The following is a 26,890-nucleotide window of genomic DNA, read 5'->3' on the forward strand; positions in this document are numbered from 1 at the left end:
CAATAGATGCTAGCTATAATAATTATAATGATGATAATAACCATAATAGTATTTATCCACTATTATGTTAGCTTGACCAAGGCTAAATAGTGTGTGAGGAAGGGGAGCTTCCCAGTATTATTAAAAATTAAATTTAAGAAAAAATAAAACCCACAGTTTCACTAGGAAGTGAGCAATAAGAATATAAATTAATGACTGTGCTTTAAAAAATACTCATTATTTTATTTTAGGCTGGATGAACACCTTATTTTCTTCCTGAGCAATGACCTGATGTAAATCACATATGCCTCAGCATATAGGCAAAATTGGTATGACATTATGTGCACAGAGAAATTCACCTTTGGCATCATTGAAAATAATTAATTGACTTCATTGTAATGTCATTTAAAATTTTCTACAGAAAATGCACTTCCTTATTGCCTGAATTGGAGATGGACTATTCCCACAATACTACCTTGGTGTGCTCCTGCTATCGTAAAGGAGCTTAGTCTTGTGGGGGTGTAAAACGTGTGCATGAAAAGTTACAAAGCATTACAAGATAATCTATTATTCAATGCCAACTAAAAAATAAAAATTGCTTTTAATCTAGGGCTTAAAAAATGAAGAGCCTATTGTGAACTTAAGTTGTTAGGGAAGGATATTTAATGTAGATGGAATTGCAGTGAGTGTTAAAGGATAAGTTGGATGTGGATAGGTCAAGGGCTTATATAAAAAAAAGTTTTGGAAATTGAATGAAAGTTTCACATAACTGGAAAATACATTGTTTAATGTTGAACACAGGGAAGATAAAGTTTCAGTTTTATGACCTACATTTTCCTGGAATATAAAGCATTTCAAAATAGACAGTAGCTTTTCAAATTTTAGAGAGACAAGAAATAAACTGTGTAAAATGCTAAAGAAAGGAGCAACAAACTTGATGTTAGCAGATTTTGGCTCAACACCAGGTTCTGGCACTTGGCTACCAATAATATTAAGGGAAGTCATTTAGCATTTCAAAGCCTCTGTTTATTCAACTGTGAAGAAAAGGGATAACAATGGCTTCCTCACAAGGTTGCTGAGAGGATCATATGAGCAAATGTATGTAAACTGTAAACGACAAGCCCTGTAATTATGCTAACTGCAAAGTTAAATTAATATTGTCTACCTATTCCCCCCCCCACAAGTTGTTGTGCTGAGACAAGCTTCTACAGTTAGACTTTCCTGTGCAAGTGGCACAAACAAATAAATCTAAGATGTAATTCTATTAAACTGGAAGCACAAACACAAGAAAGGTGCTTTATCTAAATATAAAACAAGTAAAACTAAACTTGAACATTTGTTTTTAAAAAGATGATGGGTTTGTGTTAAGCCTTTCTCACATGCTTTCCTAAATTGCCCTTGAGATCAATACAAGATACTTGGCAGGGATTAGCAATATGGAATATTTTCATGAAGATAGGTTTCCCTGTGGAAACCAGTTGGACCTTAAGAGTTCTGAATTGCAACCTTGGTCTTATTAGCACTATGCTGCAACCAGTTGAGGAAAAATGGAAATTGTCAGAAAGAATATAGGACAAACATACTGGATACCTATGGGATGGAAAAAGATAGCTCTTTATAGACTGAATCCCACTGTAGGAACTTTGAAGCTGGTGTCTTCCGTCTGAGTTGTAACTAGAGGGAATAAGTATCTGATACTCTTTTCTAGGCTTCTGGAAATAACAGTCTGTTCCTTAAGTATACTTCAATTTCAGTCAAGAAAACTGCTCTGCCACTGCTGTGAGGAGGAAGGCACCTGGCACATAAAATGAGCCCCTTTTGAGTCTTTAATTGTTAAATGAATGTACAATGAATAAATGATGTAATTGGGGGATACTGGGTATAAATAAATGAGTTTGACTAGAGGGATGGAGAAAGGATTGCTGTGCTTTAGAGAGAGGGCATTGGTGTGTTGCTTCTTCCCTTTCTTGAATTAGTCCTCAATTTTTCTTTTAATATCTTCTTTGAATTATGGGCTATTTAGTAGTCTGTGGCTTAATATCTAAATATTTGGGGATTTTCCAGATAAGTTTTTGTTATGCATTAGTTTGGATAGTTTCTATTGCATTATAGTCATGTTTCTTCTGTTACATATAATCTGTTATTAAGCTTACCCAGATATTTTTTCCAGTCAAATATTGAATATTTTAGCCCTGGAAGTTCTATTTGGTCCTTTTTATAGTTTTAATTTCTCCACTGAGATTCCCTATTTGTGGTCTCATTATGTTTAAGTTTTTCTTTAAACCTTCAAACAAGTTCATCTTAGCTATTTTAAACTCCTTATCTGCTAATTCCATCATCTCTGTCATTTCTGGGTCACTTCCTTTTTAATAATTTTCTTGTTATAGGTCACATTTTTTCTGCTTCTTTGCTTATCAAATACTTTTTTTTGTATGTTGAACATTATGGCTGTTACATAGTTGAATGTTGAATGTCTGGATTTTATTATCTTCATTAACAGAATGTTAAGTTTGTTTTAGCAGAAAGTTAACTTATTTGCAGATTGGCTTTACCCTTCTTAGGCTTGTTTTTTAAGCTTTGTTAGGGTGAGCCAAGGGTAGCATTCACTCTAGAACTAGATTAGCTGTATTCATAAAGTGTAGCCTGTTGAGGTCTCTACTGAACTCCCAGGGTGTTCAAAAATGTCTCTCCATTCTTAATGGTCAACAATCACACATTTTCCAACCCTGTGGGATCTCTGGTAATTGCTCACATCATAGCTCCCTGGTAGTTATATTGTTTTCAAATAGTTGCTCTTTCCTCAGTTGGTGCTCTTGTTCAGCCTGGAGGCTGAACTGTGTTCTTTCAAAATACACAATTTAGTATTGGTCAAAGTGAAAAGTAAAAAAAAAAAAAAAAAAAAGGCCAAAGAATCAAGGGGTCTCCTGTGCAGATTTCCAGAGCTCTTTCTGTATATGGCTCTCCTGTCTCTGATACACTGACCTGGAAATTCCAGTCACTGCAGTAGTCCAGAGTTCCAATCTATGTCTCCTCAGATCTCTAAGGTAACAGTGCCCTTTTGGGACTTCCTTTTCCTGTGCTATCATCTAGAGAGTGCTTAAAAATAGACAGCTGGAGAGATCATGGAATTTACCTTGTTTGATTCCTTTCTTTCAGGGATCACTGTCCTTTGCCTCTTGTTGTCCAAAGTCTGAAAAAGTTATTTCATATATTTCTTTCTGTTTTATAGTTGTTTTAGGGTAAAAAGTATTTCCAAACTAGATACTCTATCATAGCCAGAAATGGAAGTTTGAAACGCTCCTCAAAATAAATGTTTTAAGCTCAGTATTAATGTGACAATTTAAATCAGTGAGGAAAATATAGATCACACAATAAGCAATGTTGAGACAACTGGGTTGCTATCTGGAAAAAAGTTAAATTGTATCTCTACTTCAAATCTTACACCAAAATAAATTCCAGATGGATCAAAATTGAAATGTAAATAAAGAAATTTTTTATATTTGCAAAAATGGAAGAATTAAAAATACCTCATGTTGGGAAGTGCTTTTCTTCTAGAAAATATTTTACTATGGAAAATTTGAATATACACAAAAGTAGGGAGAATAGTATAATGAACCACTGTGTACCCATATCCCAGCTTCAACAATTTGCCACCCATGGCCAATTTTGTTTCAGCTATATCCATCACTTCCAATCCCCACCATGTCCCCTACCACACACAGAAGAGATTATATTGAAGCAAATTTAGATACCACATAATTTTATCCATAAATATTTTAGTGTATATATGTAAAAGATAAGGCCTCATTAAAAATATAAAAATGGCAACTTTATCATATCTAAAAAATTATATATTTCTCATTATTTTAAAAAAAATTCATTGTCTAATTTTTTTTCTTTTTATTATTTCTTCAAATCAGGATCCAAACAATGTTGTTTGCTTTACATGTCTCTAGTTCTCCCCTCCCTATGTTTTCTCTTGGAACTAATTTGTTGAAGCAACCAGATAATTTGCCCTAAAGCATTTCCCCTCATTCTAGATTTTACCAATTGTTTTCCTATGATGTTATTTAACTGGTGCTTCTGTCCTTTATATTTCTTGTAAATGGGTGGTTAGTTCTTAATCAGATTCAGGTTCAAATTTCTGTCAGGAAGAGGTTATAGATGGTGCAGACTTCATCAGGATGAAAAGAATGCCTTGGGAAGTTAAGACTGATTTATGGGTTGAAGTGTTGGTTTGATCCACCCAATATGAAGTCCCTCATGAGCTTCACCCACTGTTATTAAAAGCCATTATCATAATTGTTTAGATTTATTATTTCATTACAGGTTAAAAATGGTGATATTCTAATTCTATTATTTCTTCATTTATTAGCTATAAAACTTTTATGATGAAAAGTTTCCCTCATCAACTAGAGTTGATGGTACTGCTTGTATTGTAGATGTGGAATAAATACTTGATTTTTCCACCTTTGTCAGGAGTCAGAATAAGATTGGTTCCCTAGCATCCTCCAAAGGTGATCAATGAGATTGTTACACTATCATGGACTCATACATTTTAACACATTTGATGTGCTTCAATCATTGCAGTCATTTTTCTTTTTAATGCTCAAAATATACCATATTTATCCAGTTAGAACCTCTTTCAAGCTGGAGAGGGCTCCTAAATCATGTTGACATCACACCAATAGTGGTTAATAGTTTCCTTGCTTACCCATTATGAGAAAATATTTTAAACTCATACATTTCCTACAGCAGACCTCAGATTAGCCATTTTCCAAGGACAATGCTTCCTTTAAGTGAAAAATGGTATTTAGAGACCACAGTCTATGAGATTATTGATGCTGAGGTGGTTAATGTTGCTGTTTTTGCCTCAGTGGAGAGAGTTAAGAAATGTGCATCATTGAAGACAAAATATGTTATTACAAACATATAGATATACTGATAACTGTAAATCAAATTTAGGATCACAATTTTCTTTTTTTAACTGAACTTCTTCAACTATTTTTATGAATCTTTTTTCCCTTAAGCTGAAAACACTAACCCTAAATAATTACTTATTTGTTTTAACCTTCAAATGTTATCTAATACTTTCAGAATGACAGTGTCAACATTATTACTTGTAATATGATTGCTTTAAAAATTAAGATTTATTTTTAGTTATTTTTTTGTCAATATATATCCTACAGTTATACAGTTCAAATGATATATTACAAAATTACTCAGGATATTTCCTTTCAGTGTACTTAAATCACCAACTCTACACAGTCCAGTTCATTTTTATTTCAATTAAAGAAATACCAAGCTTTATTTAGACTCTGTGTTTTTCTAAAATTTTGATTACATTTTGCTTTTTAGTTATGCAAAATATATTCCAGTGTCCCCATATCAAATTTACAACACTGGGTAAATTCAGAGAATTCTAACATCCATCCTTGTCTCCTCTACCCTATCATATCACTCCCCCCCCTCTGTCTAATACATATATTCATTTTTTTGTTTAGCCTTACATTAAAAAATATTGCTTTTTAATATATGTATATGAATCCATACCTTCCTTTTACTTGAAATATAGTAGCATATCATACACAATTTTCTCTACCTTGCTGTTTTCACTTAATAATATTTCCTAGAAATCACTGCATAGCAATATATAGAGACAACTCTCATTCATTCTTTTAAATGAGGTATAATTGACATATAACATTATATTAGTTTCAGGTATAAAACAATGCTTTGATATTTGCATATATTGTGAAATCATCACCACAATAAATCTAGTTAACATCCATCACCATATATAGTTACAAGTTTTTTTTTTTTCTTGTGATGAAAACATTTAAGATTCACTCTTCTGGAAATTTTCAAATATGCAAGAGAGTATTATTATCTATAGTCACCATGCTGTACATTACATTCCTAAGAGTTATCTATTTTATAACTAGAAGTTTGTACATTTTGACCTCCTTAACACATTTTCCCCGCCCCCACCCCCACTTCTGGTAACCAGCGATCTTTTCTCTGTATCTAATAACTTGTTTTTGTGTTTAAAATAAAACACATATTAGTGAGATTATACATTATTTGTTTCTGTCTGACTTATTTCACTAAACATCATACCCTCAAGTTCCATCCATGTTGTCACAAATGGTGAGATTTTGTTCTTGTTTTTATGTCTGAATAATATTCCGTTTTGTGTGTGTGTGTGTGTTATAAACTTTTTTATTCATTCATCCATGGATGGACACTTAGGTCATTTCCATTTCTTGGCTATTGTAAATAATGCTGCTGCAATGAAAATGGGAGTACCTATATCTTTTTGAGTTAATGTGAACCTCCATACTATTTTCCATAGTGGCTGGACCAATTTATATTCCTAACAACAGTGCAGAAGTGTTTCCTTTTCTCCATATCCTTGACAACACTTGTTATTACTTGTCTTTTCGATAAGAGCCATTCTAACTGGTGTGAAGTGATATCTCATTGTGATTTTAGTTTGCATTTTCCTGAGGAGTAAAAATGTTGAACTTTTTTTCATGTACCTGTTGGCCATCTGTATGTCTTCTTTGGAAAAATGGCTATTCAGACCTTCTGCCCATTTTTTAATCAGAATTTTTTTGGCTGTTGAGTTGTATGAGTTCTTTATGTATTTTGGATACAAAGCCATTATCAGATACATGATTTGCAAATATTTCCTCCCTTGCAGTAGGTTGCATTTTTATTTTTTTCACATTTTCCTTTGCTTTGCACAGGCAATTTAGTTTGATGTAGTCCCACTTGTTTATTTTTCTTCTGTTGCTTTTGCTTTTGGTGTCAGATCCAAAAATATCATCAGCAAGATCAATGTCAAGGAGCTTACTGCCTATGTTTTCTTCTAAGAGTTTTATGGTTTCACATCTTACATTTAAGTTTTTAATCCATTTTTAGTTATATTTTGTGTATGGTGTAAGATGGTGATTCAGTTTTATTCTTTTATATGTGGCTGTCCAGTTTTCCCAACATGGTTTATTGAAGAGACTGTTCTTTCCCCATTGTATATTCTTGATTCCTATGTCATAAATTAATTGATCATACACATATCAGTTTATTTCTGGACTCTCTATTCTCTTTCATTGATAAATGTATCTGTTTTTATGCCAGTACCATAATGTTTTGAGTATTATAGCTTTGTAATATAGTTTGAAATCAGGGTGTGTGGTGTCTTCAGGATTTTTCTTTTCTCAAAATTACTTTGGCTATTCAGAGTCTTTTGTGGTTTCATACAAGAGGATGATTAGAATTGCATAGCAGTATATAGAGACAATTCTCATTCATTTTTGCAGTGCCATAATAATCAATTATGTGGATAAGCTACTTTATTCAACCAAACCCAAATAGATAAACATTTGATTTTTTTTTAATTTTTTGTTATTAAAAATAGTGTTGTGCTGGGGACATTCAAGATGGTGGAGGAGTAAGAGGTGGAGATCACTTTCCTCCCCACAAATACAAAAAAAAATACATCTACATGTGGAACAACTCCTATAGAACACTGACTGATCACTGGCAGAAAACCTTAGACTTCACAAAAGGCAAAAAAATCCCCACGTACCTGGGTAGGGCAAAAGAAAAATGAAAAAAACAGAGACAAAAGAATAGTGATGGGACCTGAACGTCTGGGAAGGAGCTGTGAAGGAGGAAAATTTTCCAGATACTAGGAAGTCCCTTTGCTGGCAGAGGTGGAGGATGGGTTGGGGGAGACTTCAGAGCCATGGAGGAGAGTACAGAAACAGGGGAGCAGAAGGCAAAGCGGAGAGACTCCCGCACAGAGGATTGGAGCCGACCAGCACTCACCAGCCTGAAAGGCAAGTCTGCTCACCCGCAAGGGCAGGTGGGGACTGGGAGCTGAGGCTCTGGCTTTGGAAGTCAGACCTCAGGGAGAGGACTGGGGTTGGCTGCATGAACACAGCCTGAAGGGGGCTAGTGCACCACAGCTAGCTGGGAGGGAGGCTGGGAAAAATTCTGGACCTGCCTAAGAGGCAAGAGACCACTGTTTTGCAGTGTGTGAGGAGAGGGGATCCCTTCCCTGTCTGCCCACAGAATGCAGAGCACTGCCTAAACGAGCTCCAGAGATGGGCATGAGCTGCGACTATCAGCTTGGACACCAGAGACGGGCATAAAATGCTAATGCTGCTGCTGTAGCCACCAAAATCCTGTGCACAAGCACAGGTCACTATCCACATCCCCCCCACCCCCAGGAGCCTGTGCAGCCCACCACTGCCAGATTCCTGTGATTCAGGGACCACTACCCAGGGAGAACACATGGCGAGCTTCAGGCTGTTACAACACCATGTTGGCCTCTGCCACTGCAGTCTCACCCCACATTCCTATTATAACTACCATAACCCTCCCTCCCCCAAGCATAAGTGAACCAGAGCCCCCTAAGAAGTCACTGATTTAACCCCATCCTGTCTGGGTGGAAACAGAAGCCTAAGGGCAACTGACAGGTAGAGATGGGGCCAAAACCAAACCTGAACCCCAGGAGCTACGTGAACAAAGAAGAGAAAGGGAAATATCTTCGTATAGCCTCAGGAGCAGCGGACTAAATCCCCACAATCAACTTAAGGTACCCTGCCTCTGTAGAATACACTAATAGAAAACAAATCAACCCAAAGTTGAGGCAGTAGGCTTTTGGAGCAACTGTAGACTTGGGGTTTGCTGTCTGTGATTGACTTTTTCTGACTTTCATATTTATCTTAGTATAGATTTTAGTGCTTGTTATCATTGGTGGATTTGTTTATTGTTTGCTTGCTCTCCTTTTTTTTATTACTATTTTATTACTTTATTTTAATAATATTACAAATTTTATTTTATTTTTTATTATTATTTTTTCTTTCTTTTTTTCTCCCTTTTCTACTGAGCCAAGTGGCTGACAGCGTATTGGTGCTCTGACCTGCTGTCAGGCCTGAGCCTCTGAGGTGGGAGAGCCGAGTTCAGAACATTGGATCACAAGAGACCACCTGGCCCCACGTAATATTAATTGGCGAGAGCTCTCCCAGAGATCTCCGTCTCAACTCTAAGATCCAGCTCCACCCAACAGCCAACAATCTCCAGTGCTGGATGCCCCATGCCAAACAACTAGCAAGACAGTAATATAACCCCACCAATTAGCAGAGAGGCTGCCTAAAATAATACTAAGTTCATAGACACTCCAAAACACACCACCAGATGCAGCCCTACCCACCAGAAATACAAGATCTAGCCCCAGCAACCAGAACACAGGCATCAGTCCCTTCCACCAGGAAACTGACACAAGCCACTGAACCAAACTCACCCAATGGGGGCAGACACCAAAAACAATGGGAATTATGAACATGCAGGCTGTGAAAATGAGACCTCAAACAAAGTAAATTAAACAAAATAAGATGGAGAAATATGCAACACATGAAGGGGCAATGTAAAAACTCACCAGACCAAACAAATGAAGAGGAAATAGACACTCTACATGAAAAGAATTCAGAGTAATGATAGGAAAGATGATCAAAAATCTTGGAAACAGAATGGAGAAAATTAAAAAAAAATGTTAAACAGTGATCTAGAAAAATGAAAGAGAAAACAAACATGTATGAACAACACAATAAATGAAGCTAAGAATTCTCTAGAAGGAATCAAAAGCAGAATAATTGAGACAGAAGAATGGAAAAGTGACCTGGAAGATAAAATAGTGGAAATAAATACCACAGAGCAGAATAAAGAAACAAGAATGAAAAGAATTGAGGACACTCTCAGAGACCTCTGGGACATTAAATGCACCAACATTTGAATTATAGGGGTCACAGCAGAAAAAGAGAAAAAGAAAGGGTCTTAGAAAATATTTGAAGAGATTATATTTGAAAACATCCCTAACATGGGAAAGGAAGTAGTCGATCAAGTCCAGGAAGTGCAGAGAGTCCCATGCAGGATAAATTCAAGGAGAAACACACCAAGACACATATTAGTCAAAGTATCAAAAATTAAATACAAAGAAAAAATATTAAAAGCAGAAAGGGAAAATCAACAAAAAACACACAAGGGAATCCCCATAAGGATAATAGCTGATCTTTCAGCAGAAACTCTGAGGGCCAGAAGGGAGTGAGAAGACATATTTAAAATGATGAAAGGAAAAAACCTACAACAAAGATTACTCTACCCAGGAGGGATTTCATTCAGATTTGACAGAGAAATTAAAATCTTTACAGACAAGCAAAACCTAAGAGAATATGGCACCACCAAACCAGCTCTACAACAAATGTTAAAGGAACTTCTCTAGGCAGGAAACACAAAAGAAGGAAAAGATCTACAATAACAAACCCAAAACAATTAAGACAATGGTAATAAGAACATACATATCAATAATTACCTTAAATGTAAATGGATTAAATACTCCAACCAAAAGACACAGACTAACTGAATGGACACAAAAACAAGACCCGTATATATGCTGTCTACAAGAGACCCACTTCAGACCCAGGGACACTACACACTGTAAGTGAGGGGATGGAAAAAGATACTCCATGCAAATGGAAATCAAAAGAAAGCTGGAGTAGCAATTCTCATATCAGTCAAAATAGATTTAAAATAAAGACTATTACAAGAGACAAAGAAGGACACTACACAATGATCAAGGGACCAATCCAAGAAGAAGATATAACAATTGTAAATATTTATGCACCCAACATAGGAGCACCTCAATACATAAGGCAAATGATAACAGCCATAAAAGGGGAAATCAACAGTAACACAATAATTGTAGGGGACTTTAACACCCCACTTACACCAAGGCACAGATCATACAAAATGAAAATAAACAAGGAAACACAAGCTTTAAATGACACATTAATCAAGATGGAATTAATTGATATTTATAGGACATTCAATCCAAAAACAACAGAATGCACTTTCTTCTCAAGTGCTCATGGAACATTCTCCAGGATAGATCACACCTTAGGTCACAAATCAAGCCTTGGAAAATTTAAGAAAATTGAAATCACATCAAATATCCTTTCCAACTACAATGCTATAAAACTAGATATCAATTACAGGAGAAACACTGTTAAAAATATAAATGCATGGAAGCTAAACAATACGCTACTAAGTAACCAAGACATCACTGAAGAAATCAAAGAGGAAATCAAGAAATACCTAGAAACAAATGACAATGGAAACACAATGATCCAAAACCTATGGGATGCAGCAAAAGCAATTCTAAGAGGGAAGTTTATAACAATACAATCCTGCCTCAAGAAACAAGAAAAAACTAAATTAAACAACCTAACCTTACACATTGAAGCAATTAGAGAAAGAACAAAATACCCCAAAGTTAGCAGAAGGAAAGAAATCATAAAAATCAGATCAGAAATAAATGAAAAAGAAGTGACGGTAACAAGAGCAAAAATCAATAGAAGTAAAAGTTGGTGTTTTGAGAAGATAAACAAAATTAATAAACCATTAGCCAGAGTCATCAAGAAAAAAGGGAGATGACTAAAATCAACAGTATTAGAAATGAAAAAGGAGAAATAAAAACATAAACTGCAGAAATACAAAGAATCGTTAGAGATTACTACAAGCAATTATATGCCAATAAAATGGACAACCTGGAAGAAAGGGACAAATTCTTAGAAAAGGACAAGCTTATGATATGGAATCAGGAAATCATAGAAAATATAAACAGACCAATCACAAGCACTGAAGTTGAAATTGTGATTAAAAATCTTCCAACAAAGAAAAACCAAGGAACACATGGCTTGAAAGGTGAATTTTATCAGACATTTAGACAAGATATAACACCTATCCTTCTCAAACTCTTCCAAAATATAGCAGAGGGAGGAACACACCCCAACTCATTCTATGAAGCCACCATCATCCAGATTCCAAAACCAGGCAAAGATGTCACAAAAAAGGAAAATTACAGACCAATATCACTGATGAACATAGATGCAAAAATCCTCAACACAGTACTACCAAATAGAATCCAAAGGCACATTAAAAGGATCATACAACATGATCAAGTAGGGTTTATCCCAGGAATGCAGGGATGCTTCAATATACACAAATCAATCAATGTGATACACCATCTTAACAAGCTGAAGGATTAAAATCATATGATAATCTCAATAGATGCAGAAAAAGCTTTGGACAAAATTCAACACCCATTTATCATAAAAACTCTCCAGAAAGTAGGCATAGAGGGAAATTACCTCAACATAATGAAGGCCATATATGAAAAATCCACAGCCAACATCGTTCTCAGTGGTGAAAAACTGAAACCATTTCCTCTAACATCAGGAACAACACAAGGTTGCCCACTCTCACCACTATTATTCAACATAGCTTTGGAAGGTTTAGCCACCACAATGAGAGAAGAAAAAGAAATAAAATGAATCCAAATCGGGAAAGAAGAAGTAAAACTGCCACTGTTTGCAGATGACATGAAACCTAAAGACGCTAGCAGAAAACTACTAGACCTAATTAATTAATTTGGTAAAGTTGCAGGATACAAAATCAATGCACAGAAATCTCTTGCATTCCTATGCACTAATGTTGAAAAATCTCAAAGAGCAATTAAGGAAACACTCCCACTTACTATTGCAACAAAAAGAATAAAATAACTAGGAATAAACATACCTAAGGACACAAAAGACCTGTATGCACAAAATTATAAGACACTGATGAAAGAAATTAAAGATGATACAAACAGATGGAGAGATATACCACGTTCTTGGATTGGAAGAGTCAACATTGTGAAAATGACTATACCACCCAAAGCAGACTACAGATTCAATGCAATACCTATCAAAATACCAATCGCATTTTTCACAGAACTAGAACAAGAAATTTTATAATTTGTATGAAACACAAAAGACTTTGAATAGCCAAAGTAATCTTGAGAAAGAAAAACGGAGCAATCAGGCTCCCTGACTTCAGACTATACTACATAGCTACAGTAGTCAAGACAGTATGGTACTGGAACAGAAACAGAAATATAGATCGATGGAACAGGATACAAAACCCCGAGATAAACCCAAACCCATACACATATGGTCACCTTACCTTTGATAAAGGAGGCAAGAATATACAACCAAGAAAAGACAGCCTCTTCAAAAAGTGGTGCTGGGAAAACTGGACAGCTACATGTAAAAGAATGAAATTAGAACACTTCCTAACACCATTCACAATAATAAACACCAAATGGATTAAAGACCTAACTATAAGGCCAGACACTATAAAACTTTATAGAAAAACAGCAAGATCTTTTTTGGCCCGCCTCCTAGACAAATGGAAATAAAAACAAAAGTAAAGAAATGGGACCAAATGAAACTTCAAAGCTTTTGCACAGCAAAGGAAACCATAAATAAGACCAAAAGACAACCCTCAGAATGGGAAAAAATATTTGCAAATGAAGAAACTGACAAAGGATGAATCTCCAAAATTTACAAGCAGTTCATGCAGCACAATTCCAAAAAACAAACAACCCAATCCAAAAATGGGCAGAAGACCTAAATAGACATTTCTGCAAAGATGATATACAGATTGCCAACAAATGCATGAAAGGATGCTCAACGTCACTAATCATTAGAGAAATGCAAATCAAACCTAGAATGTGGTATCACCTCACACCTGTCAGAATGGCCATCATCAAAATATCTAGAAATTATTAATTCTGGAGAGGGTGTGGAGAAAAGGGAACCCACCTGCACTTTTGGTGGGAATGAACATTGATACAGCCACCATGGAGATAAGTATGAAGGTTCCTTAACAAACTAAAAGTAGAACTACCATACGACCCAGCAATCCCACTACTGGGCATATACCCTGAGAAAACCATAATTCAAATAGAGTCATGTGCTGCAATGTTCAGTGCAGCACTATTTACAATAGCCAGGACATGGAACCAACCTAAGTGTCCATCCACAGATGAATAGATAAAGAAGATGTGGGCCATATATACAGTGGAATATTAGCCAGCCATAGAAAGAAACAAAATTGAGTGTTTTGTAGTGAGGTGTGTGGAGCTAGAGTTTGTCGTACTGAGTGAAGTAAGTCAGAAAGAGGAAAACAAATACTTTATGCTAACACATATATATGGAATCTAAAAAAACCCCAAAATGGTTCTGATGAACCTAGGGGCAAGACAGGAATAAAGACGCAGAAGTAGAGAATGGGCTTAAGAACATGGAGGGGGGAAGCATATCCTGGGACAAAGTGAGAGAGTAACATTGACATATATACATTACCAAATATAAAATAAATAGCTATAAAAAATAGCTATTGGGAAGCAGCTGAATTGCACTGGGATATCAGCTTGGTGCTTTGTGACCACCTAAGGGGTGGCATAGGGAAGGTGAGCAGGAGAGGCAAGAGGGAGGGGTTATGGTGATATATGTATACATATAGCTGATTCACTTTGTTATACAGCACAAACTAACACATCATTGTAAAGCAATTATATTCCCATAAATATGCTTAAAAATATATAGTGTTGTGATGAGTAGTCTTGGCATATGTCATTTTTTGTTTTTTTGTTTTTTTGCAAAAACATCTTGGGATGCTGGAGTTGAGATTGCTTAGTCAAAGAGTAAATGTGTAGATAAGTTTTCAAAATGGGAATGCTTTTCTATGTATGCTGAAAAAAATCTAAAAATCAAAAAAGAAAGATGATTACTTCGAAAAAATAAAAGTTAAAACAAATGTTTTGTATGGCAAAACCACCATAAACAAAGCAAAAAACCAAAATTTAAACTCAGAAAAATATGTGAAACTAAAATCTCAGTCAATGAACAAATATCTATTACATTAAAACATACATGAATATGAAAAATCCAGTTGAAAAATGGGCCAAGGAAGTGAACACCTCACAATAAAAGAAATACAAGTGGCATATAAACCTATGGAAGGATGTGGAATATGACTGATTAGGGAAATGCAAATGAGACTACATTAACATACCATTTTTTGAAAAAGATGGGGAAACATAATTTAAAGTTTTGATCCTATATCCTGGTAGGGTTTTGGAAAGTAAGCAGTCTCATACATTGTCAGTGGGAACTGTAATTTTCACAACCTCTGTGGACAGCAGTTTTATTTTATTTATCAATGTTATCACTATATATATTCATGGGTATATACAATTTTTTTCAGTCTATGTTCCCTAAAATACAGAGTCTGAAGCAAGGATAAATTGCTAAAACTTTATTTGGAAGGTCTATTATTAGGACACTGTGAGTGGGGGAAAATGAAAGTGGGACCAGGAAGGATGGAAAGCAATACAAGGTGATTAATTCCTATGTAGGCCTCTACTTTGCAACGGACTTTAAAGCAGATCTCCTAACAATTACACCTGATTGGCCACATAAGTCATCTTCAGACAACATGTTCAGGGAAACTATAATTCTGTAAATCCATCAGAATGAGGAAGAGAAAAGAAATTTATTTGCCATGCATTTTCCAAATTTCTATCTCCCATTAGTGAAAGTCCACCCCTATTAAGTTTTCTAAACTCCCAGGTTACATCATCCAGCTCCTTCAGAAGCCATTCAGGGAAACAGAGCCCCTGCCCTGTGGTGTGCATTTCATCTGAACCCAGAAAGGGCAAGTAGAACTAAAAACTCCAGGCCAATGGCTGGCTGTCCTTAGGCAATATATCTGCATAGGTCCTAAAAGGAACTGGGTTTCTCTGGTGACAGCTGAGGCAAAACAAGCAGCTAAGAATCCAGGAGACACATGAAATAAAGAGAAATTGAGACTATGAGTAAGCAATGTCCAGAAGAGCCTACCCATGTGCCACTCAGATCCACCTGTAGCCTATTTTATCTGGCTCCTATATTACATTTTCAGACCTCTATTTTGTGTATATGTGTGTATATATACAGAAAAAGAGGGAGAGAAAGAAAGCAAGAGTGAGATATTTTTCATTTAGAACATAACTCAGTTGATGGATAGATTCCCACCAATTATAAACCCAATTTTTAGATTCATTCCTGTCACTATGTGCCAAATATACGTGGAACATACATGAAAATGTATTTATAGAATATATATACATATGTAAGTTCCATATATATAAAACGTGGATTATTATTGTATTTTATTTGTTTGTACTATAGTAGATTATATTAAAAGGGATATAATATACCATTATATATGGAAATATATATAATTTTGCAAAAAGTTTAAATACTAGTTTTTCTTTATTGTTTCATCTTTTCTTTGTTTAGTTTAAATTACTCTACGTTTAATGCTCTTTTGCTTTAAAAATTCATTTTTATCTGATAATTCATATTTACACAATGGCTTTTTAAAAATTCACCTTTAACTTTACCCATCCTTTCATTTAAAAATATATTTGCTTTTACTATAGCATTGAGTTTGAGTTTCATGTCTTGAGAAATTAAACTATAGGAAGTATTTTCTGTTTGTTAGTTTTTAGTTACTATCAATTTCTCTTCCTTTTGAGATCATTGTGTAGCACAGTCAGGTCCTTCTTGAATTATAAAAATTAAAATAATATACACTTTTTGTTGTAAGCTACATTATAAAGTTCACCAAGAAGCAAACCAGTAACCAGTTCAACCTATTAAACTGTCAGTTTTAAATGAGTTTAAAAAAGACCTTAAGGAATATGCAAAATAAAGGTTATAGTACAACCCTCATAGAAAAACTAATTTAAAATACTGTGAAACTGTTTGCTTTGTCATTATCACTTGGTCATTATTCCTTGTAATATGTGCTTTGGTGAAACTGTTTACCAGCCACTCTGGCCTGTGTGATAGTTGCCTGCCACATTGTCTGTGCAAGTGATGTGAACCGATTTGACCAGAAATGTATTTTAATCTTAAGTATTCAGTGAAATATCTCATTTGGAGAATAGATTTTTGATTGTTAATAGAAGCTATCAATGGGAGGTGGGATTATAGGTGAATTTGTTTTCTTCCTTACATTATTATGTATTCTCCAGATTTTCTATCAGGTGCATGCATCACATAAGAAATTTTTAGAAAATGCACTCACCACAGTAAATGTTTTATTTTCAAAAATAAAGCTCTCTAATGTAATCTGAAGCTAACTTTCTCACTCAGCAGCATATAAATCAGAAAACTTTGTTATTTGAACAAGGACCTAATTAACTAGGTGCCTGTTCTTTGTACCTCACCACTGTCTGACCTGGAATAGATTTCTACAATAGCTGAAACATTTGATTGAGACCTTACCTCTACGTTGGAAGAATAAACTATCATTTGATGAAAGGTTCCTATATGCCAGGTAAGCTGTTACTCAGATGTGCATGCAAGTTTACCTCCAATTTCATATCCAAAAGGGTAATTTGCCAGCTAATGTTACCACACGTTCTATCTAGTCGGTATGTACTGTTGATCAAGTGATCTAATTTTATTTAGTTTTTGTTTAGCACTTGCTTTTTAAAACTAGCTTTTAAAAGATGCAATGACTTACAATAAACTGTACCTATTTAAAGTATACTATTCGGTATTTTCCTGTGGAACTATCACTGCAATCAAAGTAGTGATCATATACATCACCCACAAAAGTTACCTTATGGCCCTGTAGAATCCCTCCCTTCTACACTTGCTCATCTACTCCTACCCCAGGTAGCCACTTGTCTGCTTTCTATCACTGTAGATTAGTTTGCATTTACCAGAGTTTTACATAAATGCAATCACATAGTATCTATTATTTTTTGTCTGATTTATTCCACTCAGCATAACTTGAGATTCATCCATGTTGCTGTGTGCTGTTGATTGTGGTCAGAAAAGATATTTTCCATGACTTGAAGCCTTTTAAATTTGTTTAGAGTTGATTTATGGCTCTTAATATGACCTATCTTGGTAAATGTTGCATACATGTATTCTGTTGTTGTTACATGGAGAGTTTGTTAAATGCCAACTATATCAAATTAGTTGATTATACTGTAGAAGTCTACTACCTCCTTGTTGATTTTCAGTCTACCCATTCTATCAATTAATAAGAAGTTTTTCATTGTTAACTCTTACTTAAAGTATAAACTCTTTTCTAAAGTCAATAGCAGTAGAGATATTCTGGAGTTCTTATTTTAATTTTCTAGCCTTATACATTTTTCTAAAAACTGGAAATAAAAGCACATATTCTTTTGTTAATCTGAATATAAATAATGGAACATAGAGGTTCAAGCAACAATATCACCAATGTTACACAGTTGACCCTTGAACAACATGGGTCTGAACTGTGCAGGTCTACTTATATTCATTATGAAACGAAGATAACATTTACTAGCAAGCCCTTCCTTCTTCCTCTGCTTTCTTAGACTTCTCTCCAATATCTGCTCTGTGTCTTGCCATCTCCTTATCCTCCCAATCTCCTATTTCCAACCTCTTTCCAAGCCTACTTTTTAAAAAAATTTTTTAACATCTTTATAGGAGTATAATTGCTTTACAATGGTGTGCTAGCTTGTGCTTTACAACAAAATGAATAAGTTATACATATACATATGTTCCCATATCTCTTCCCTCTTGCATCTCCCTCCCTCCCACCCTCCCTATCCCACCACTCCAGGCGGTCACAAAGCACCGAGCTGATCTCCCTGTGCTATGCGGCTGCTTCCCACTAGCTATCTACCTTACGTTTGGTAGTGTATACATGTCCATGCCTCTCTCTCACTTTGTCACAGCTTACCCTTCCCCCTCCCCATATGCTCAAGTCCATTCTCTAGTAGGTCTGTGTCTTTATTCCTGTTGTACTCCTAGGTTCTTCATGACATTTTTTTCTTAAATTCCATAGATATGTGTTAGCATACGGTATTTGTCTCTCTCTTTCTGACTTACTTCACTCTGTATGACAGACTCTAGGTCTATCCACCTCATTACAAATAGCTCAATTTCATTTCTTTTTATGGCTGAGTAATATTCCATTGTATATATGTGCCACATCTTCTTTATCCATTCATCCAATGATGGGCACTTAGGTTGTTTCCATCTCTGGGTTATTGTAAATAGAACTACAATGAACATTTTGGTACATGACTCTTTTTGAATTACAGTTTTCTCAGGGTATATGCCCAGTAGTGGGATTTCCAAGACTACTTTTGAACACTGATGAAAGGATGGTGGAGAGAAAAACAGAGAGTTAGGAGTACTGGGAGGGTTTGGTCAAAAAGTAATATACAAAATAAAAGTCAGAAAAGAAGAAAAGATTTCAGAGAATGGGGGAAATTCCAAACAGAATTAAAGGGATAAACATTTTAGAGTTTTTCACAAAGGAAGCTCTTTTTCTACACCTTCTTTGCAATGAGCCAAGAAATTATCAAGCCAGAATAAAATATATTTATTTTAAATTATATTATTATTTTACAATTTTAAAAATTCATCCATTCAGCAAAAATTATAAAGCATCAGTGACATCAGCAAAAATGTCAGACTAGGAAGCTCTGGGCCTTCATTGTCACATGGAAACATTAAAAAAAACAACTATAGACTAGATAAAATAACTTCATAAGAGCTCTGGGAAAAAGTCAAAGATCTACAAGAACCAAGCAAATGTCCAATAAAGAAAAAAATACATACAAAGTGATAGAAAATTTCTTGATGCTCTTACTTTGCCCCACCCCTTCTTCTGCATGGCAAGGGATGACAACAAATTCCAAATTATCTCCCTCAAACTAGAAGGAGCAAAGAAGAACTTGTTTGTAGCATTCAAACCTGTCTGGGGGCTGCCTGAAGGGCTGGTATCTGTTTCACCTAATTCAGATCTTGTTGGGGGGAGGAAGCAATGCAGTTTGGAATTCAGGAGTGGAGAAGCAATGGACACAGGAACGATAAGACCAACAGATGCCTGAGACAAAAAATTGTGGGTCAAAATACACAATAGAACATCCAAATTTCCAGTTCCCAGTTACCCTTTGAACAAGAGGAGGCAAAGCAGACCTTATTTGCAGTGTTCTAGCTTGTTGTGGACTGCCTGAAGAACTGATCCCTGTTTTGCCTAGCTTGGATAAGAAGCAAGGCAAAGCAGTAGGCACTGTTCAGGAAAACAGTAGTGAGACCAAGAGCAGCATATGTGTGGGGTAAGAAATTATGAGTGGACACACAAAGACCATCTAAGGTCCCAAGAAGGTGGAGTGAGATGTTTTAAGAAATTAAGACTTCCCAAAGCATACATGTATACAGGGGAATTGAAAAAAAACATATACAGACCCAGATAAGACCTATGCTCAGAAAAGACCTGAGAAGACCTGAATCTTTTTGAACTAATCCCTAGACTAAAAGTATGCCCAGCTAATCAGACAAGGATTGACCCAACACAGAGCAAGTCTGCAAAGACGGGGTGAAGTGGCCATTTTTTCAGATGCCCAAATATAAACCAAAAAAAACCCCACAAAGCATACAGAGACAAGAAAACACTGCTTATTGAAAGGAAGAAAATAAAGTGTAAGAAAATAAAAATCTTTGAAGAAACATAGACATCAGACTTACTACACAAAGACTTTTAAACAACTGTCTTAAATTGTTCAAAGAGTTAAAGGAAAACATGGGCAAAGAACTAAAGCAAATCAAGAAAACAATATATGAACCAAATGAAAATATTTACAAAATTATAGAAGTTACTTGTTTTAAAAAATAATAAAAAAATTTGGAACTGAAAATATAAAATAAATAAACTTAAAAATTCACTAGAGAGTTTTAACACCTGATATGAGCAGACAGAAGAAAGAATCAGTGAACTTGAATCTAGGATATTTAGAGACATTGAGTCTGAGGAACAGAAAGCAAAAATAGTGAACAGGGTTTACAGGACTTACAGGACACCATAAGCAGGCCAATCTATGTATTATGGGAGTCCCAGAATGAAAATAAAGAATGAAAGGGTCAGAGAGATTATTTGAAGAAATAATGCCAAAAACTTACCAAATTTTATGAAAGGTATAAATCTTCAAGTCCAAGAAGCTCAACAAATGAAGTAAATAGGAAATACCCAAAGACACATTATAAACACAGTGTCAAAAGACAGAAAATATTGAAAGTAGCAGGAGAAAAGCAACCTGTCACTACAAAGGATATTCAATAAGATTAACAAATGATTCCTCATCAGCAACATAAGATTGATGTTAAATGCATCATCGCACTGTTTCCAAGAGAAAAAAAAAAAAAAAACTCTCAACTCAGAATTGTATATTTGGTAAAATGTGTTTCAAAGATGAGGGAAAAATTAAGGCATGCCCGTAGAAATGAAATCTGAGAGATTTAATTACTACTAGAAAATCTTTGCATGAAATGCTAAAGGGAGTTCTTCAGTCTGAAATGAAAAGAAGCTACACAGTAACTTCTGTGTAGCCATGTGAAGATATAGAGATATCAGGTAAAGTTATATGCATGGGCAAATATAAAATCTATTATTAATGTAATTTGAGTTTGTAACATCACTTTTTAGTTCCTACATTTTTAAAAGACAAATGCATAATATTTACAAATCTATGTTAATTAGCACACAATGTATAAAGATGTAATGTTTAATTTGTGACATCAATAACATAACTTTGGGGAGGAGGGCAGAGACGTATAGTACAAGACTGATGTTAAATTGGTATCATTTGAAAATAGATTGTTATACTTTTACAATATTAAATATAATCCTTATGGTAATCACAAAGAAAATATATAAAGGATATACAGTAAGTCCCCTACATATGAACCTTCAAGTTGCGAACTTACAAAGATGCGAACGTGTTTACATGTCAAATCATAAGTTAATTCACATGATTGACATACATTGTGCTTTTGTGTACTTTACTGTACAGTACTGTATAGACTACTGTAGTACAGTATCTTTAGTTCAAGCCTAAGATGTCCAGAAGCAAGCATAAGCGATTCACAAGGCAGGAAATGGCAAGGGGATTTTCTTTATTTGAGGAAGCACTGTTAGTTTTTGAGGTACATGACCTGACTGTAGAATGGTATACAAAGTTGCAGTAGCTGTTCAGAATGCAATTCAATGCTACTGTGTCATCTGTGATGACAAAAAAAGAGCTACTACCCAGACATCACTGGATCATTTTTTCAAGAGGGTAGGTAGAATTGAATTCAGCAAGGAACCAGAACCTGTGTCATCAACATCAGGCATGAATGAAATTGCAGTTTGCCCTCCATCTTCTATTGCTGATGATCCTTCAGATCTACCATCTCCCTCCTCCAGTCAGTAACTCTTCTTGCCTGTTCACTTGATGCCAGCCCCTGTATGCCGACTGTTGTATTGTACCACTGTACTTTTCAAGGTACTGTACTGTAAGATTAAAAAGGTTTTCTTTATTTTGTGTGTTTGTTTTTTATGTATTATTTGTGTGAAAAGTATTATAAGCCTATTACAGTACAGTACTATATAGCCTATTTTGTTAGTTGGGTACCTAGCCTAACTTTGTTGGACTTATGAACAAATTGCACTTCCGAATGTGCTCTTGGAACAGAACTCGTTTATATGTAGGGAACTTACTGTACACAAAAGGGAATGAGTAGGGAATCAAAATGTGTTACTACACAATACTGACTAAATATGAGGAAAGACAGTAAAGGAGAAAATAAGGGAAGAAAAACTATCAGACATACAGAATTCAAATATGAAAATGGCCAAAGTAAATACTTCCCTTTCAGTAATTACTTTAAATGTATATGCATTAGATTGTCTAATCAAAAGGCATAGGTTGACAGAATAAATTTTTTAAAAACTTGGTCCAACTATATGCTGTCTAAAAAAATTCACTACAGATAACATAAGTTGAAAGTTAAAAGAGGGAAAAAGTTGTTTCATGCAAATAGTAGGTAAAAGATAGCTGGGATGATCATACTAATTTCAGAAAAAGTGAATGTTAAGTCAAAAACTGTTATATGAGACAAAGACTGTATATATTGATAAAAAATTTAATTCAAGAAGATATAGCAATTATAAACATATATGCACCAATTATCAGAGCTCCAAAATAATAGGAAGCAATTGAAAGAATTGAAAGAGAAATAGATATCTCTACACTAATAGTAGGAGACTTCAGCACCCTGCTTTCAATAATCAATAGAACAAACATACGGAAGATCAGTAAGGAAACACAGGACTTGAACAACAGTATAAACCAAATGTGCCTAACAGACCTTTATAGAACACTCCACCCAACAACAGTAGAATATGCATTTTTATGAAGTGCCTATGGAACATTCTCTAGGATAAACCAATTATTAAGCCAAAAAAACCACATCTCAATAAATTTAAAAAGACTGGAAACATACAAAATGTCTTTTATAATCACAATGGAATATCTATACATAAATAACAGGAAGGAATTGGAAAATTCACAAATATGTGTAAAATACAAATCAAACTCAAACAACCAGTGGGTCAAAGAAGAAATCACAGGAGATATTAGAAAATGGAAATGAAAACACGACATACCAAAACTTATGTAATGCAGTGAAAGCAATGGTAAGAGGGAAATTTATAGCTGGAAGCACATCAGTAAAGAAGAAAAATCTTAAATTGACAAACTAATTTTATGACTTAAGAACTGAAAGAGAACAACAAACTAAAGCTACAACTAGCAGAAGGAAGAAAACCATAAAGATTAAAGCAGAGATAAATAAAACAGAGAATAGAAAAACAATAAGGAAAATCAAGAAAACCAAAAGTTTGTCCTTCAAAATGAACCACAAAATTGTTAAAACTAGCTTTGTTGACTAAGAATAAAAAATGAGTAATAAATCACTAAAATCAGAAATGAAAGTGGGGATATTACTACCAATCTTCACAAACAAAAAGGATCATAGGAGAGTACTATGAACAACTGTACACAAACAAATTTGATTATGTATATGAATTGGGCAAAATCCTAGAAACACACAATTTACCAAAACTAAAATCATAAAGAAATAGAAAAATTGAGCAGGCCTCTAACTAGTATGGAGGTTGAATCAGTAATCAAAAACCATATAACAAAAACAAAAAAGGCCTGGATTAGATGACTTCACTGGTGAATTCTAAAAAAACCAAAAACACACCAAAAAAATTTAAAGAACAGTAAATAGAAAGTCTTCTCAAACTCTTCCAAAAAATTGAAGAGAGGAATTACTTCTTAACTCATTCTATGAGGCTAGCATTACCCTGATACTAAAGCCAGACAAAGACACTACATAACTTCAGACCAATGTATCTTATAATATGTATGTAAAAGTTCTCAACAAAATACAAGTAAATCAAGTTCTGCAGTATATTAAAAACACTATACACCATAACCAAGTGATTTTTTTTTTTTTGGTCATGCCACACAGCTTTCAGGACCTTAGTTTCCTGACCAGTGATCAAACCCGGGCCCCCTGCAGTGGAAGTGCAGAGTCCTAACCACTGGACTGCCAGGGAATTCCCAGTCGAGTGATACTTTTTGCCAGGACTGCTAGGATGTTATAACATACAGAAATCAATCAATGTAATACACCACATTAAGAGAATGAAATGGGAAAAAAAGAAAACATTGTCATCTCAAAGAATGCAAGAAAAGAATTTGACAAAATTCAATACTCTTTTATGATGAAAACTCTGAACAAACTAGGAAAGGAAGGAAACTACATCAACATAATTATAGTCCATATATGAAAAACCACAGCTAACATCATACTCAGTGGTGAAAGACTGGAAGCTTTTCCTCTAAGATCAGAAAAAAGACAAAAATACCTGTATTTACCATTTCTATTCAATATAGTATTGGCATTTCTAGCCAGAGGAATTAGTCAACAAAAAGAAATAAAAGACATCCAAATTGAAAAGAAGTAAAATTGTTTCTGTTTTCAGATGACATGATCTTATATGTAGAAAACAATAAAGATTCCATAAAATACTATTGGATCCAATAATGAATTCAGCAAAATTTCTGGGTACAAAATCAACATACAAAAATAAGTTGTATTTCTACACATTAAAAACAGTGGACAGTGTGAAAAAGATATTAATAAAACAATTTTATTTACAATAACACCAAAAATAATAAAATAGAAATAAACTTAACCAAGGAGGCAAAATACTTATACACTGAAAACTACAAAACATTGCTGAAGAAAACTGAAAAGACATAAATACATGGAGAGACATCCTATGTTCATGGGTTGGAAGCTTTAATTTTGTTAAGATATCAATACTCCCCAAAGCAATCTACATACTCAATCCAATGCAAAAACTATCAAAATCCCAATGATATTTTTTGCAGAAATAGAAAAAAAAATCTATCCAACAATTCTCAGGGAATCTCAAAGAAATCAGAAACAAAACTATTAAAACAATCTTAATAATGAAGGACAAATTTGCAGGATTTACACTTCCTGATTTCAAAACTTGCTACAAAGCTACAGTAATCAAAACAGTGTGGGACTGGAAGAAAGACAGACATGTAGACCAATGTAATAGGATAGAAAACCCAGAAATAACTCCTCACATATATGGCCGAATGATTTTTGATAACATGCCAAAATCATTCAGTGAGAGAAAGAATAGTCTTTTCAAGAAATGGTGCTGGGAAAACTGCATGTCCACATGAAAAGAATGAGTTGGACCCTACACCATATATAAAATTTAACTCAAAATGGATCAGATACCTAAACATAAGAGCTAAAAGTATAAACTCTTGACAATAATACAGGAAGAATGCATCATGGCAATGGATTTGGCAAGATTTCTTGGTTATGACTCCAAAAAAAAATGCAACAGAAGAAAAAATAATGGACTTCATCAAAATTAAATCTTTGTACAGCAAAGGACAATATCAAGGAAGTAACAAGGCAACCCAAGAATGGGAGAAAATATGTGTAACTCATATATCTGATAAAGAACTGGGGAATCTGCTGGCAGTCCAGTGGTTCGGAGTCCATGCTTCCACTGCAGGGGGCATAGGTTCGATCCCTGATTGGGGAACTAAGATCCCACATGCTACATGGCACGGCCAAAAAAAAAAAAATTATTAGAGTATGTAAAGAACTTCTACCACTTAACAACGACAAAACAACCTAATTTAAAATTGGGAAATGGACTCAAATACACATTCCTCCAAATAAGATGCACAAGTGGCCAATAAGCATGTGAAAAGATGCTCAACATCATTAGTCATTCGGGAAATGCTCATCAGAACAACAATGAGCTATCTCTCCACACACATTAGGATGATTATTATTTAAAAAATAATAATAGTGAATAATAACTGTTGACAAGGAAGTGGAGAAATTGGAAACCTTGTCCCTGTGCGTGAGAATGTTAAATGATGCAGTAGCTTTGGAAAACAATACGATTGATGGTTCCTCAAAAACTTACACATAGAATTGCCATATAATCCATCATTTCTGCTTCTTGGTATATACCCAAATAACTGAAAGCAGAGACTCAAAACAAATATTTGCACATTAATGTTCATACCAGCAATATTCCCAATCATCAGCATTATTCCTCATAGCCAAAGTGGAAATAATCCAAATTCCCATCTTCAGATGAATGGATGATCAGTATTTACTGTGTATATATACACCATGGAATATTTCTCAGGGATAACAAGGAATGTATTAATGATTCACCCAACAACATGGATAAATCTCAAAAACTTTATGCTGAGTAAAAGAAGCCAAACACAGTAGAGTCCCTACTGTGTGTTTTCATTTATTTGAATTTCAAAAAGAGGAAGCAGTAACATTTGGTGATAGAAATGAAGACAGTGTTGAGTGCAAATTGGCTGAGATAAGGCATATGGGAAATTTTGTATACTAATATTCATAGCAACATTACTTACAATAGCCACATATGGAAATAACCTAAATATTCATGTTTGGATGAATGGATAATCAAAATTTGGTATATACATACAATGAAATATTATTTTGCCTTAAAAAGGAATGAAATT

The sequence above is a fragment of the Pseudorca crassidens genome, chromosome X (assembly GCF_039906515.1).
Source record: "Pseudorca crassidens isolate mPseCra1 chromosome X, mPseCra1.hap1, whole genome shotgun sequence".
Classification (NCBI taxonomy): Eukaryota; Metazoa; Chordata; class Mammalia; order Artiodactyla; family Delphinidae; genus Pseudorca; species Pseudorca crassidens.